Genomic DNA, 13,025 nt, shown 5'->3' with positions numbered 1-13,025 from the left:
AAGAGAAATGATTGATGACTGACAATGAGCAAAATATATACACCAAAAAGAGAAAATGGGGCTAGGCATAGATGCCTGTAATCGGAATACTTTGGGAGGCTGAGGTGGAAGGATTGCTTGAGTCCAGGAGTTTGAGACACGCCTGGGCAACATAGCGAGACATCTCTTAAAAAAAAAAAAAAAAAAAAAGGAGAAAGTGGGTATTTGGGAATACAGTAGTCTTTTGGAAAAAATTAATAAAAAATGTTTTTCCTATGAGTGAGACATATGTACAAGAAAATGGATTGACTTATCCAATACGCCCGTTGTTGCAGCAAAGGGAAAACTTCCCCATCACCTTCTTTAGAAGGTTGCTCAGAATTATTGATAAGATGCAGATTAATGGGATAAAAGTCATGCAAATGTATTTGATCATAATTTTATGTGACACAAGAGCCTTCAGAACAAAGATCCAAAAAGTCATGTGCCACAGAACCTAAAGAAGCTCCAAATGGACAGCAAGTAAAAAACACCAGTTTTCAGAAGTCTGTCATTATGTATTTACACAAATTACATAATCCTGTATGTATTTACAATTACAGATTATCAAGTAGATAACACACAAAGTTGTAGTGTTAATGAGACAAAATAGGATTAAAAACACCACAAGGAAGCCATTTGTTTATCTATCAAGCAGGACCTAGCAGGGCTGATCCTGGCACGTGAAACTGGAACTGCCATTCTACAATGGTTCAGGGTTGCCATCCAACAGGCTTTGGGCCTTTTACAACAAGAACCAGATGCAAACCCATAAGCTGGGATGACTCACTCCACTGCCCAAGAGACAATGCCCAGGCCAAAACTCTGAGCCCCCTTAGGTTAAGTTAAAGTATGGAGAGCCATGTAGAAATATGATTATACGAAAAAGGTAGGATCTAATGCTAATAGACTGAGCAGGGAAATCCAGCACAGCCTGTCTGTCTGGACTATTGTTGCCTCTCTGAGTATGCATTTCTTCCTTCTGGGTGTGGTGCCAGACCCTCTCTGGAATGAGGGTCTTATAACCTACAGTCAAACAAGGTAAGTCAGATAATTTCTTTATGGCCAGTTTTTACACAGAAAGGCTGGGGGGTGGAGTGGAGTTAGAGTACTATTTTTAGGTTTTATGGTTGGCTTTGGGGAAAAAGGTTTGGTTTCTATGGCCCACCTAGGGGAAGAAGGACCGTAATTTCTATGACTAGCCTCAGGGGAGAATGAAGGGCCAGAGACAGGAGAGCAGGAGCCCAACATTGCCCAGTTGAGAAATTGGGTTGGTAGATTATCTGTTTTCTTTTGTTTTACTTATTTATTTATTTATTTATTTATTGTTCATTCATTTATTTATTTTTGAAATGTGGTCTCACTGGGTTGTCCAGGCTAGAGTGCAGTGTCATAATCTCAGCTCACTGCAATCTCTGCCTCCTAGGCTCAGGCGATCCTCCGTCATCCACCTCCCGAGTAGCTGGGACCACAGGCACATGCTACTATGCCCAGCTAATTTTTGGTAGAGACAGGATTTCACCATATATCTCTGACTGGTCTCGAACTCCTGAGCTCAAGCAATTTGCCCACCTCAGCCTCCCAAAGTGCTGAGATTGCAGGTGTGAGCTATTGTGCCCGGCAGGTGGATTATTTTATAAGCTATTGAACTCCTCTTGCAATCCTGAGACTAGGCCAGTCCAATTAAACAGTTAACAGTTGTATCACATTTCAGGCAGTGGTGTTGCAGATGGGCTTCCATCAAAGTCAGGCCTCTCTATGAATCAAGCAATCAGATATTTAATACAAGTCATTTCTATGAAAACAAAAGAAAAACAAAGATTAACATCTGGAGTTGTCTATAAACTAGTTCTCCCAGAGTCTCTGAAGTAGCTTCAGATTGCAGTGGCCATCTTACAGGTATTTCTGGATTGCAGTTTGAATCAGATGTTCAACTAAACTGTCTGAGTAATCCATACCTCAGCTGACATGAATGCTGCTCTTATTTATTAAGTTGCTGTCATTATTTCTTCCAAAATTTATATCAAGTTGTCTAGCTAAAGCTTGCAGGGCTTGGTGATTGCAAGTCAGAAAAATGGTAGAAAAATTGGGAAATCATTACTTTGGAGACTTATATCCAGGAAGGAATTCAGGATTCAGTCCATATTGTAGGCAAATAAAAACTCAAAATAAAACAAAAACAATAAAAACCAATGGTCAGGACTAGAATCTTATAATAGGCATGCTATAATTTTCTTCTGAAATATAATTTCCTCTTCTGCAGTCACCCAAATTTTTGCCACAAAGATAATAATAACAAGACTAATTTATTTGCAAAGTAAGTTTAGTATCTGGCATGATTATCTGCTAAAAGTGCAGTAAGAATGGTAATTTATTATAAAGGCTCTTTTTAAGTTGGCTTTGTTGGAACTTTTTCATAAGGAAGCTCAGATTAAGACTTTTAAAACCTCTCAATGGCCTGGCGCAGTGGCTCACATCTGTAATCTCAACACTTTGGAAGGCAAAGGCAGGCGGATCATGTGAGGTTAGGAGTTCAACACTAGCCTGGGCAACCTGGTGAAACCTTGTCTCTACCAAAAATATGAAAAAGTAGCTGGGTGTGGCCGCACATGCCTGTAATCCCAGCTACTTGGGAGGCTGAAGTAGGAGAATCGCTCGACTCCAGGAGGCAGAGGATACAGTGAGCCAAGATCGTACCACCACACTCCAGCCTGGGTGTCAGAGCAAGATTCCATGTCAAAAAAACAAACTCTCAAGGCAATGAAGCCAAGCCAAGGATTCGCCATCAGACTGTGCCTGTGAAACCTGTATGAATTTGGTGAAATTATCTCTTTTCAAGGTCTCCAAAATATCTTGAGTTTCCTGGGCCTGTCAGAAAGTGACATTCTTTACTTATTACAAAGTTAGAAACCCTATAAAGGAATTGTGTGGGCAAGGAATAAGGCCTGTCTTTTTCCAAGTCTATTGGCTCTATAAAGTCAACCTCAATCCCTCAAAGCAGTCTGGTTGCATTCAAAAATGACATTCTAGTCAAAGCCTTGGTAAAATAACCACTGTTTCCAGTGTGTCCAGTTACAAAAGAAAATCCTTTTTTTTGTTTGTTTGTTCGTTTGTTTGTTTGAGATGGAGTCTTACTCTGTTGCCCAGGCTGGAGTGCAGTGGCATGATCTTGGCTAACTGTAACCTCTGCCACCTAGGTTCAATTGATTCTCCTGCCTCAGCCTCCTGAGTAGTTGGGATTACAGGCACCTGCCACCGCACCTGGCTAATTTTTGTAGTTTTGTAGAGACAAAATTTCACCATCTTGGCCAGGCTGGTCTTGAACTGCTGACCTCATGATCCACCCTCCTCAGCCTCCCAAAGTGCTGGGATTACAGGTATGAGCCACTGCACCTGGCCGAAAATAGGTTCTTATTGAACCTATGCAAATAACTATATTGCCAGAAAATAAGAACACTAATGAATAGTTTCCAAATTCTGAAGAATTCAGGTAGAAAGAAAGGTAAATGTTTTCATTTTGCTCACAGAAGTATACTTTACCTAAATGCTGTAAGCTATAAATAGCTAAAAAGAAAAAAAAAATTCCTTGAGTCTGGAAAACAAAACATAAAAAACATCAGTAATGTTTCAAACAAAAAGCCCTTTAAAAAAATAATTTCAGTTCTCTATCTACTTAGTCCCGTGGAATTAATTCTCATTCTCCTTGATGGGTTAGCAATCTTCATGAATGCATGTTTTTTATTAGAACTTTGGATGTTTTTACCTAGTCTAAAGGTATGATCTCCAAAGTTATCAGAATTAAGAATACTTGTCTTGCCTTGGGTCTCATCAGACAGTAAGAGACAAAAACATAAAAAAAAAAAAAAGAGAATACTTGTCAAGGTTCTTTTCACAAATTTCCTTGAAGACACAGCGCTTTAGGATTTGCAGAAGGCTTTTAGGAAAAAAAAAACACATCAGAATAAAGCAATTTACTGCATATACCATGACATATCAGACTTTCATTTTTGGAGTACTGTGGAACTTTTTAATTTGGAAGGCAGAGATCAGATTAATAAATGTTCGTTACAAATTTGTTTTGACACGGACAGTGGGAACTTCTCTGGACTCTCCACCTGCACGCCTAATCAGAGTTGGTAGTAAGTACATATCTGAAGAAAATCCATGTGTCAAACAAGCTGCCATCTCAAGAACTTTTATCCAGATAAATCAAAGTGAACATTGTTCCAGTCTCTTACTCTTCAATTAAGTAAATGGGAATGATTCAGCCAACAAAGTTCATGACGATAAGGTGCAAGAAAGTGCTAGCAAAGAGAAAGAAGCAAAGTCTCACTCCAAGGAGATGCCTTCAAAGTCCACTTTGTTCTCTGGGTTCACCTGTATTCTCAGGCAAACCGCTACCACGAAACTCCCCACACAAGATGTGAAACACAAGAGGAAAGAGTTGAAGGGTAAGGTCCCCATGAGAAGACAGTAAGTGAACTACAGTGCCCTAGTCAACAGTATATACAGCAGGTACCTCCACCAACTTCAGACACTGCAGAGTAGAGCTCAAGTATTCTTCTAAGAGCCATGAGGTGACTGACACTACCGCCACTGACATGAATGTATGCAAGGTACTCCAGCCAGCGCTCCTGAGGCTCGTAGAGGACCCAACAACCACACTGCATGTCCATATCAGATTTTTAGGAATCTCATACAGTTTTGGAACATAAATTAATAACATATTCACACAAATATAACTCAAAGGTAGTATAACACCATTTCTTATTTAACAACGCTTCCTATATGATTTTAACATACCAGATAAGCCTGATGTCTCTCTTGGACTTCCAGCGGTCCTATTTATTATTAATAATATATGTTAATGTATTATAATATGTTTATGTTAGGGGCAAAAATACTTAACTTTGGAATTTGAACTTTGATTTTAGAAAGTATATCAAATATCAAAAGTTTAAAACCCTTGCTATCAAAATAAGAAAGATTTAAGACCTGTGTTCAAAACAGAATCACAAGTCACTGTGACCTGATCAAGGACCTGGGAATTGACTGGTTTCCTAACACCTTCCTGTACTGTGTGCTGCTCTGGAAAGTCTTCCTGTATCCCCAAGGGCACAAGTTCTGCATGATAGGGTTGCTAGTTTAATATTACATGTAATAGACTAGTTATGACACTTGATTATTTCCCTGCTTGTTTATGTATCAGCCTCCACCTTTCTAGGCAGTGACTTCCTTCTCTTTGGGTTTCTAGTGCTTAGTACATAGTCAGGTAAATATGTGAGCCTTGATAAATATCTACTCAATAAATCGATTGAATATGTTAATCTACCATATTTTTGCTTAAATTAAAAATTGATCGATAAGCTGATATATTTTATAACACATGGATACACACATATGGAGAGATACAGAGAGAGAGAGAGAAAGCAGAAAATAGATACCAGCATGAAGTCAATTGTGTTAGGCACAAAAGAACCAAAATAGATTTTAAATGTGGCCATTTATTCAGGCTGTGTGTCATAGGTCTATTGAAATTACTTACTGAACTCCCTTTATCTATTTACAAGATACTTTGCCTTTTTCCCTAAATTCCTCACATATCTGGACAGTGAAATGTCCCCTGGACTTTTCCCAAATCTTATTAAGCCATGAGTTCTGAGCTCATTAGAAGATTTTGTTTTAAGCTTTAGCTCCATTGTCCAGCTGGTTTTAAGTTCTAGCTTTATTATCTACTAGATTAGTATCTAGTAGATAAACCTTGGGTAAGTCACCTAATATCTCCAAACCCCACTTTAATGCCCCTGAACCTCAGCTTCCTCCCCTACAGAAGTCAAAAGGAAATGCAAACTACTGAACAGAATATGTCACAGTTATTTGTTCTAACATAAGGTTATCAAGCTTATAGGTGGACCCTATGACACACAGTAAATCACATGGACTCTAGAGTGACATTGGCAGATTCAGTTCCAGCAATACCACTTACTAGCTTTACAAGCTTTGTCTAATAACTTACTGATATGGGTTGGCTATGTGTCCACACAAATCTCATCTTGAATTGCAGCTCCCATAATTCCCACATGTTGTGAGAGGGACCTGGTGGGAGATAATTAAATCATGGGGCCGGTTTCCCCCATATTGTTTTTGTGGTAGTGAATAAGTCTCACAAGATCTGATGGTTTTATAAGGAGGAAACCCTTTGGCTTGGTTCTCATTTTCTGTCTTGCTGCCACCAGGTAAGAAGTGCCTTTTGCCTTCCACCATGATTATAAGGCCTTCCAGCCACATGGAACTGTGAGTCCATTAAACCTCTTTTTCTTTATAAATTACACAGTCTTGTGTATGTCTTTATTAGCAGTGTGAAAATGGACTAATACACTTATTGTGAAAACGGACTAATACACTCTCTGTCCCTCCATTTCTCTATCTGTAAAATAATGTTAATAATACAGTTTTATGAGGACTAAATAAGATAAATCATGTAAAGCTTCTGTTAGGACCCAGGAAGTTCTCAATCTATGTCAGCTATAATTGTAAAGTTGAAGATTCCTATTGAGTCTTTAGGCCTTTTGATATAATATGGCATCTTTGGAAGCTGAGTTATTTATAATTTTGGAGAGAAGAATGGATCCACAGGAACTCTACCTCTCTATAAACCACTCTGTGGCATGGCTTCATTAGAGGCCTGCTGCAGGGCTGAGAAGCAATGCTTGACCTTAGATGCTCCATAAATCCTCTTGGCAAACTGACCACTCCAGACTTTTATTTTTATTTTCAGTTTTTATTTTTGAAGTGCTTCTACCACAATACTAAGAGGGGCTGTTTTTAGAAAAACTCTCAAACCATTTTTCCTCTGCTCTCACACAAAAACAATCAATACAGAAGACTTCTGGACCCCAAAATATATGGAGATTTCTCCCCACCAGGAAGCAGATAATCAGTTTTGCAGTGGACAGAAGCTAGGTGTCCTCCAATTCAGCTCCAACACGATCTACCCAGAGATAGCATCAGATCCCACAAGTTAAGGGCTCAGTCCCACAAGACCACCCCCTCCTTCTAACCAGTTTTAAGTCCAAGTCTCTGGACTGGTGACCAACAGGCTTCAAGTTGGGGGTGCCACCACCTCGTCTTCGGGTTCAATTAATTTGCTAGCATGGTTCACAGAACTGAGGAAGGCACTTAGGTTTACCAGTTTATCACTCAGGATATTTTTTAAAATACAAATAAAACGATGAAGAGATACAAGCTCAAAGTCTGGAAGGGTCCTGAGCACAGGAGCTTTTGTCCTTGTGGAGTTGGGATGTGCCATCCCCCCAGCATGTGAATGAGTTTTTGTTTACCTTCCCAAGAACCTCAGCACAGGAGGCTCATGGGAAGTAAAAAACACTTCTTGGAAGCTCCCCAGTCTATTCCTTTTGGATTTTTACGGAGGCTTCATTACATACATTCTCTTTAGGTTTCCAGTGCTTAGTGCACAGTCAGGTAAATATGTGAGCCTTGATAAATATCTACTCAAAAATTGATTGAATATGTTAATCTACCATGTTTTTGCTTAAATTAAAAATTGACCGATAGGCTGATATATTTTATAACACACATATACACCCATGACTGCTTAAACCACTGGCCATTGGTGATCAACTTGACCAGCCTCACCCTGAAGCTATCAGTCAACACTAACATACAAAAAGACAGCACTTTGGAAATTCCAAGGATTTCAGGAATTATATGCCAGGAAACAGGAACGAAGACCAAATAGATATAATTTCACAATATTACAGGGCTACTGGGCGTTTTTTAGGTCTTTCCTCAGATCACTAGAGTGGCATACAGGAAAACCAATTTTCCACTAGGGTTGCTTAGTTCTTCAGACTTGCTATGATCCTCTATTGAGTTAAAACATATCTCCTCCAAAAGTCTGATTTATTTATCTCTCTACTTAGAAAAAACTAGTATGTAAACTCTTTTTCACCAATGATGATGATGTACATTTTTCCCAATAATGTAAGCCCAATATATGACAGTTTCAATTTACAAGACAGATACATCATAGGATCTTTAATACCCATACCTAGACAGATGTTTAAATTACTTAATAAGACATTCAGGAATATTGCCTCCACCCAGGGCTGACAAAGGACAACAGTTATGGAAAAATAGTGTTAGAGGAAGTGAAAATTTTAGATGGGTTGGTACCTTTTGTTTTAATAGCTTCCATTAGTCACAACTTGATAAACTGTAACATTCCTTTCTAATCTACTTCCTGCTCCTTCCTCACTTCTGTAATTTTCTGCAGTAGAATATTTAGTACATATTGGTTCTATAAATTGCCAGGTGCACATCAAAGAAAGGCATGAAAAAATAGTAAAGAAAAAAAGTAAACCTCCAAAATGATTTCATTGTTAGATAAGAAAACTAGCAAATGTGTGCATGCATACACACATATACACACACACATACACACTTTGATGAAAGAACTAGGGGTCCTGATAAGCTGGCACATGAACCTGTTGTTCCCATCAAATGAATCATCAAAGATTTAAAAGTTAATTTGAGTGAATGTGTCAGTATTATTTCAACAAAGACATGAGCACACACACAAACACAAGATTTTTCTTTTTTTATAAGACAGTGTCTCATTATGTTGTCCAGGCTGGACTGCGGTGGCTATTGATAGATGTGATCATAGCACACTACAGCCTTGAATTCCTGGGCTCAAGCAATCCACCTGCCTCAGCCTTCCCCCACAAGCAGCTGGGACTATAGGCATGTGCCACCTTGCTCAGCTACAAGACATTTTTTACCCGAAGAGTTATTATAATCCGTAATAATAACCACCCTCTGTAAGACTCATCCTACATCAGGCCCTTAGTTTCACACATAGTTCACCACATTTTTCCTACTTGAAACAATACTATGCAGTAGATAACATTATTATTATAGCAGCCCATTTTGCAGATGAGAAAATTGGAAGCAGTTTGGTGATTCTCTAAGGTGACTCACAGGACTCAATACTTTCAACTATAATATATTACAATACAGGATAAAAATTACAAAAGTCAAAATCAGCAAAAGGAAAAGGTGCATTAGACAAAGGAAACCAGACATGTGCTTCCCAGAGTCCTCTCCCAGTGGAGTCACACAGGATGCACTTAACTTCTCCAGCAACAACTTGTGATAATTTGTGTCACATATTACTTACCAGGGAATCTTATTAGACAGTCAATGCCCAAGGTTTTTATTTGGTGCTGTCATGTAGACACCCCTACCTAGCACATCCTAGAATTCTAGACTCCCAGAAGGAAGCAGATGTTCAGCAAAAACTACATTGTTTGTACAAATATTTTAGGCACTATAAGCCATTCTCTTCAGGGAATGGTGAGAACCCTCCAGAAATTCGAGTTCCCAGACACTAGACAAGGGCCAACCTTGCAAGCACTGCCCTTCTAAGACTAGCAGTCTCAAGCCTACTTTAATTCTTTTCTGCACAGGAGTAAACTAAGAAGCCTTGGTCAACTGTGCAGAAGCAGAGGACAGGGCTGTCACTGAGCAAGGGACATGAAGCACTCAAGTGTACATATATTTATAAAATATATACAAAATATATATATCTTAGACAGGGTCTCTCTGTGTCACCCAGTCTAGAGTGCATTGGTACAATCTCAGCTCACTGCAACCTCCAATCCTGGGTTCAAGCGATTCTCCTGCCTCAGCCTCCTGAGTAGCTGGGACTACAGGCACGCACCACCAAGGCTGGCTAATTTTTTGTTTGTTCTTTTTAGAGATGGGGTTTTGCCACGTTGCCCAGGCTGGTCTCAAACTCCTGGGCCCAAGCGATCCTCCCACCTCTGCTTCCCAAAATGTTGGGATTATAAGCATATGCCACCATGCCCAGTCTTCAAGTACACTTCTTATGTTCATGTCAGAGAGAACCAAACTGAGTATCAAGAAGATTGACTGCCTTGGCCAAAGTAACATACCTGCAGAGGGAGAGCTGGTACTAGAACCTAGGTCTTTAGACCACACAGGGCACTTAACGAATATCAGAGTAAAAAGCAGAATCTGCTCAGTTCATTCCCTTTTTTGCCATTAGTGAAGATACTGATCAACTAATTTAATTTTTATTCATACACTATGAGGATTTATTAAAGTCAAACAAAACAAAACAAATACAAGTTGATTGTTCACCGGTGGCTTTTAAATCTGCATGATGGCATAATTACAGCACTAGACATTTTCAATCGATTATGTCGATAATATACATTTTCATTTTCTCCCTTTTTTTTTTAGCTTTCTGATCTATTCTTCCTTTTCTAGAGTGAGAAGACCATAAATTACCAATAACTTATTGAAAAATACTGCCTTTGAGTAATTCTTAGTAACTTGTAAGAAAATAATAATAACAAATTACAATGAGAGGAGGGAGAGAAAGAGAACCCCTTCTTTACACAAGAATGCTACTCAATGCCAATAAAGAGATAATTATATCAGTAAATGCTAAAGTCATCAGAAGAAAAGTTGTCAGAGAATGGGATATTTACACATTATCAAAGTCTCATCCCACAAATTACATATTAATTTCAAAGGAGGAAATGTCCCTTTACAAGGGAGAGAAATGGTGGCCACCACCTTTACCAAGTTTTCAAACTTAACATGACTAATGGAGGTACCAGTGCATATCATGTGTCTTCTGATGCAAGGCAATTAGGAGTACACAATCTCACTTCAGTGGTATTCTTGCCAAGAGGCGTAGCCCAGATCTAATCATAAAGATAAAATTAGAGAAATTCAGGATGTGAAATATTCTGTGAGCCTGAATTATTCAAAACACACAATGTCATTAGAAAACAATAGCAGCAAAAACACACAGATATTGATCTATATTAAAAGAGGCATAACCATCAAGAGTACTATGTAATCAAAACAAACAGCTATAGAAGACAGAGGTTAACTAGGGAATAATTGTGTATGAACTAGTATATGACATGATCTCACTGAATTAATATTAATCTTCTTAGGTGAGCTATGTAGGAGAATGTCCTATATGAAGTATTTAGATAGGAAATATCACAACCATAATTTATTTTCATATGATTCAGCATGTGGGAGAAAGAGAAAGCGTATGAAAGGTTAGCCACTGGTGAATCTGTTGATAAATGACAGATTCAGAAACATTTGTTTTTTGAAACAGTTCTTTCATCTCTACAGTAAGTGTGATGGTTAATTTCATGTGTCAATTTGGCTAAGCTATGGCACCCAATTGTTTAGATAACACAAGTTCAAATGTTGCTGTGAAAGTATTTTTTAGATGTTGATTACCATTTAAATCAGCAGCTTTGAGTAAAGCAGATTTCCCTCAGTGTGGGAAGGCCTCATCCAATTAGTTGAAGGTCTTAAGAGCAACAAAGACAAAGGTTTCCTGAAGAAGGAATTTGGCCTCAGGATTGCACTTGCAATAGATACTGTGCCTGGCCTGCCCTGCAAATTTCAGACTCAGGCCTGCAGCATCAACTCTTACTAGAATTTTCAGCTGACCAACTTGCCCTGTGGATTTCAGACTTGCCAGCTCCCACAATTACATAAACCAATTCCTTAAAATAAATCTCTCTCTCTAAATAGAGAGATAGATAGATGATATAGATATAGATATAGATATGCCCTATTGGTTCTGTTTCCATAGAGAACCCTGCCTAACACAATAGGTTTAGAAATTGCTAAATAAAAAGTTCCAGAGAAATTATTTAAAAATTCCTCACTTGTCTGTAAAATGTGGGGGAGAATTGTTTTTAAAAACATATAATCTCCAAACCTCACTTCAACTGTAAGTTATCATCTTTCCTCCCTGATTAAGATTTGTATTGGAAACAATAGTCATTTGCTTTGAGTGAAATTCCATCTCTTGGATGATGATTAAATGAGTAAAAATCTAATTATAAGACTCCTGTAATCCTGTTTATTTGGGAAGCTGAGACAGGAGAATCACTTGAACCCAGGAGATGGAGGCTGGAGTGAGATTAGATTGTGCCACTGCACTCCACCCTGGGTGACAAAGTAAGACTCCGCCTCAAAAAAAAACTCAAGTTATAAGAGAAAGAAAAGAATTCAAGGTGATCTATATAGACAAGCTACATAGCAATACTGGAAAAACCGAGAATGTTATTTTTCCTTAAAAATCTATCAGTCACTCCAATTAAACTTGGTAGACTGAACACATAAACCTTTCCATATCTTTTTAGATATTCACTTAAACAAATGACATTATCTCTTAAAGTTTAATCCATAAGGGAAAAAGAATGGGAAACAAGATAGTAACAATGAGTGACATTAACACATTTTGGAAGGTAGAAAGCTGGTAGTAGAGAAGGAAATACTCTGTAGATTAGAAAGAACTGAAACTATATTGCACAAAGAAGGAGATACTGATGAGAAGCCACCTTTCCCTCATCTCAGAAAGGCTCAGAATAGAGTATCCAGGTGCTTCCAAAGGTGAGGCTGAAAACAGGGACTTTTGATGCAAATCTATATACCATTCATTAAACGACATTGATTTAGGAGAGTACAACCTGGAATAGTTTTATTTTTCTCTCATTACTGCCCTTCACACCCACTTTCAAAAATCTACCATCCCCATCTGGAGATGATCACACTGATACTATTGTGTTTCCAGTCACTTTTAAGTATTAGGAAAATCTTGTTGCAAGTATTTAAAAGACCAGTATGATTTGAAATAAAACTTTGACCTCACACTGCATTCAGGGCTTTACTGAGAAGCTACCACCACCAACCCCCGACAAGCGCAGGTTGGTAACATCTGTAAAAGAAAACAAAACTTTGAAATCCTCTAAAATTATTTATTATGACAAGGGAGAAATTAAGTTCTGGCAACTGAGTCACATAGGATGTTTGAAATTCTGCTTCTTGGGTTATAGGTTCACTCTCTTCTCATTGTTCTAGTTCTGTAAATGACTAGGAGAGACCAGAGACCAGACATTTCCCCTTCATTGATC

The 13,025-nt window shown here is 38.4% G+C and overlaps 1 protein-coding gene and 1 pseudogene across 2 annotated transcripts in view; both read right to left on the bottom strand.

The window, feature by feature from the left end:
- The window catches only part of BCAT1 (branched chain amino acid transaminase 1), a 111,981-nt gene that overhangs the window by 77,825 nt on the left and 21,131 nt on the right, over positions 1–13,025 (bottom strand). The gene's annotated exons all lie outside the window — the stretch shown is intronic.
- Positions 4,211–6,139, bottom strand: LOC116557734 (annotated as a pseudogene).

This window comes from Sapajus apella, unplaced genomic scaffold (genome assembly GCF_009761245.1).
Source record: "Sapajus apella isolate SASKATOON/1434 unplaced genomic scaffold, GSC_monkey_1.0 scaffold2, whole genome shotgun sequence".
NCBI lineage: Eukaryota > Metazoa > Chordata > Mammalia > Primates > Cebidae > Sapajus > Sapajus apella.
The sequence above is the reverse complement of the archived record's forward strand: the minus strand, read 5'-3'. Positions and strand labels throughout refer to the sequence as shown.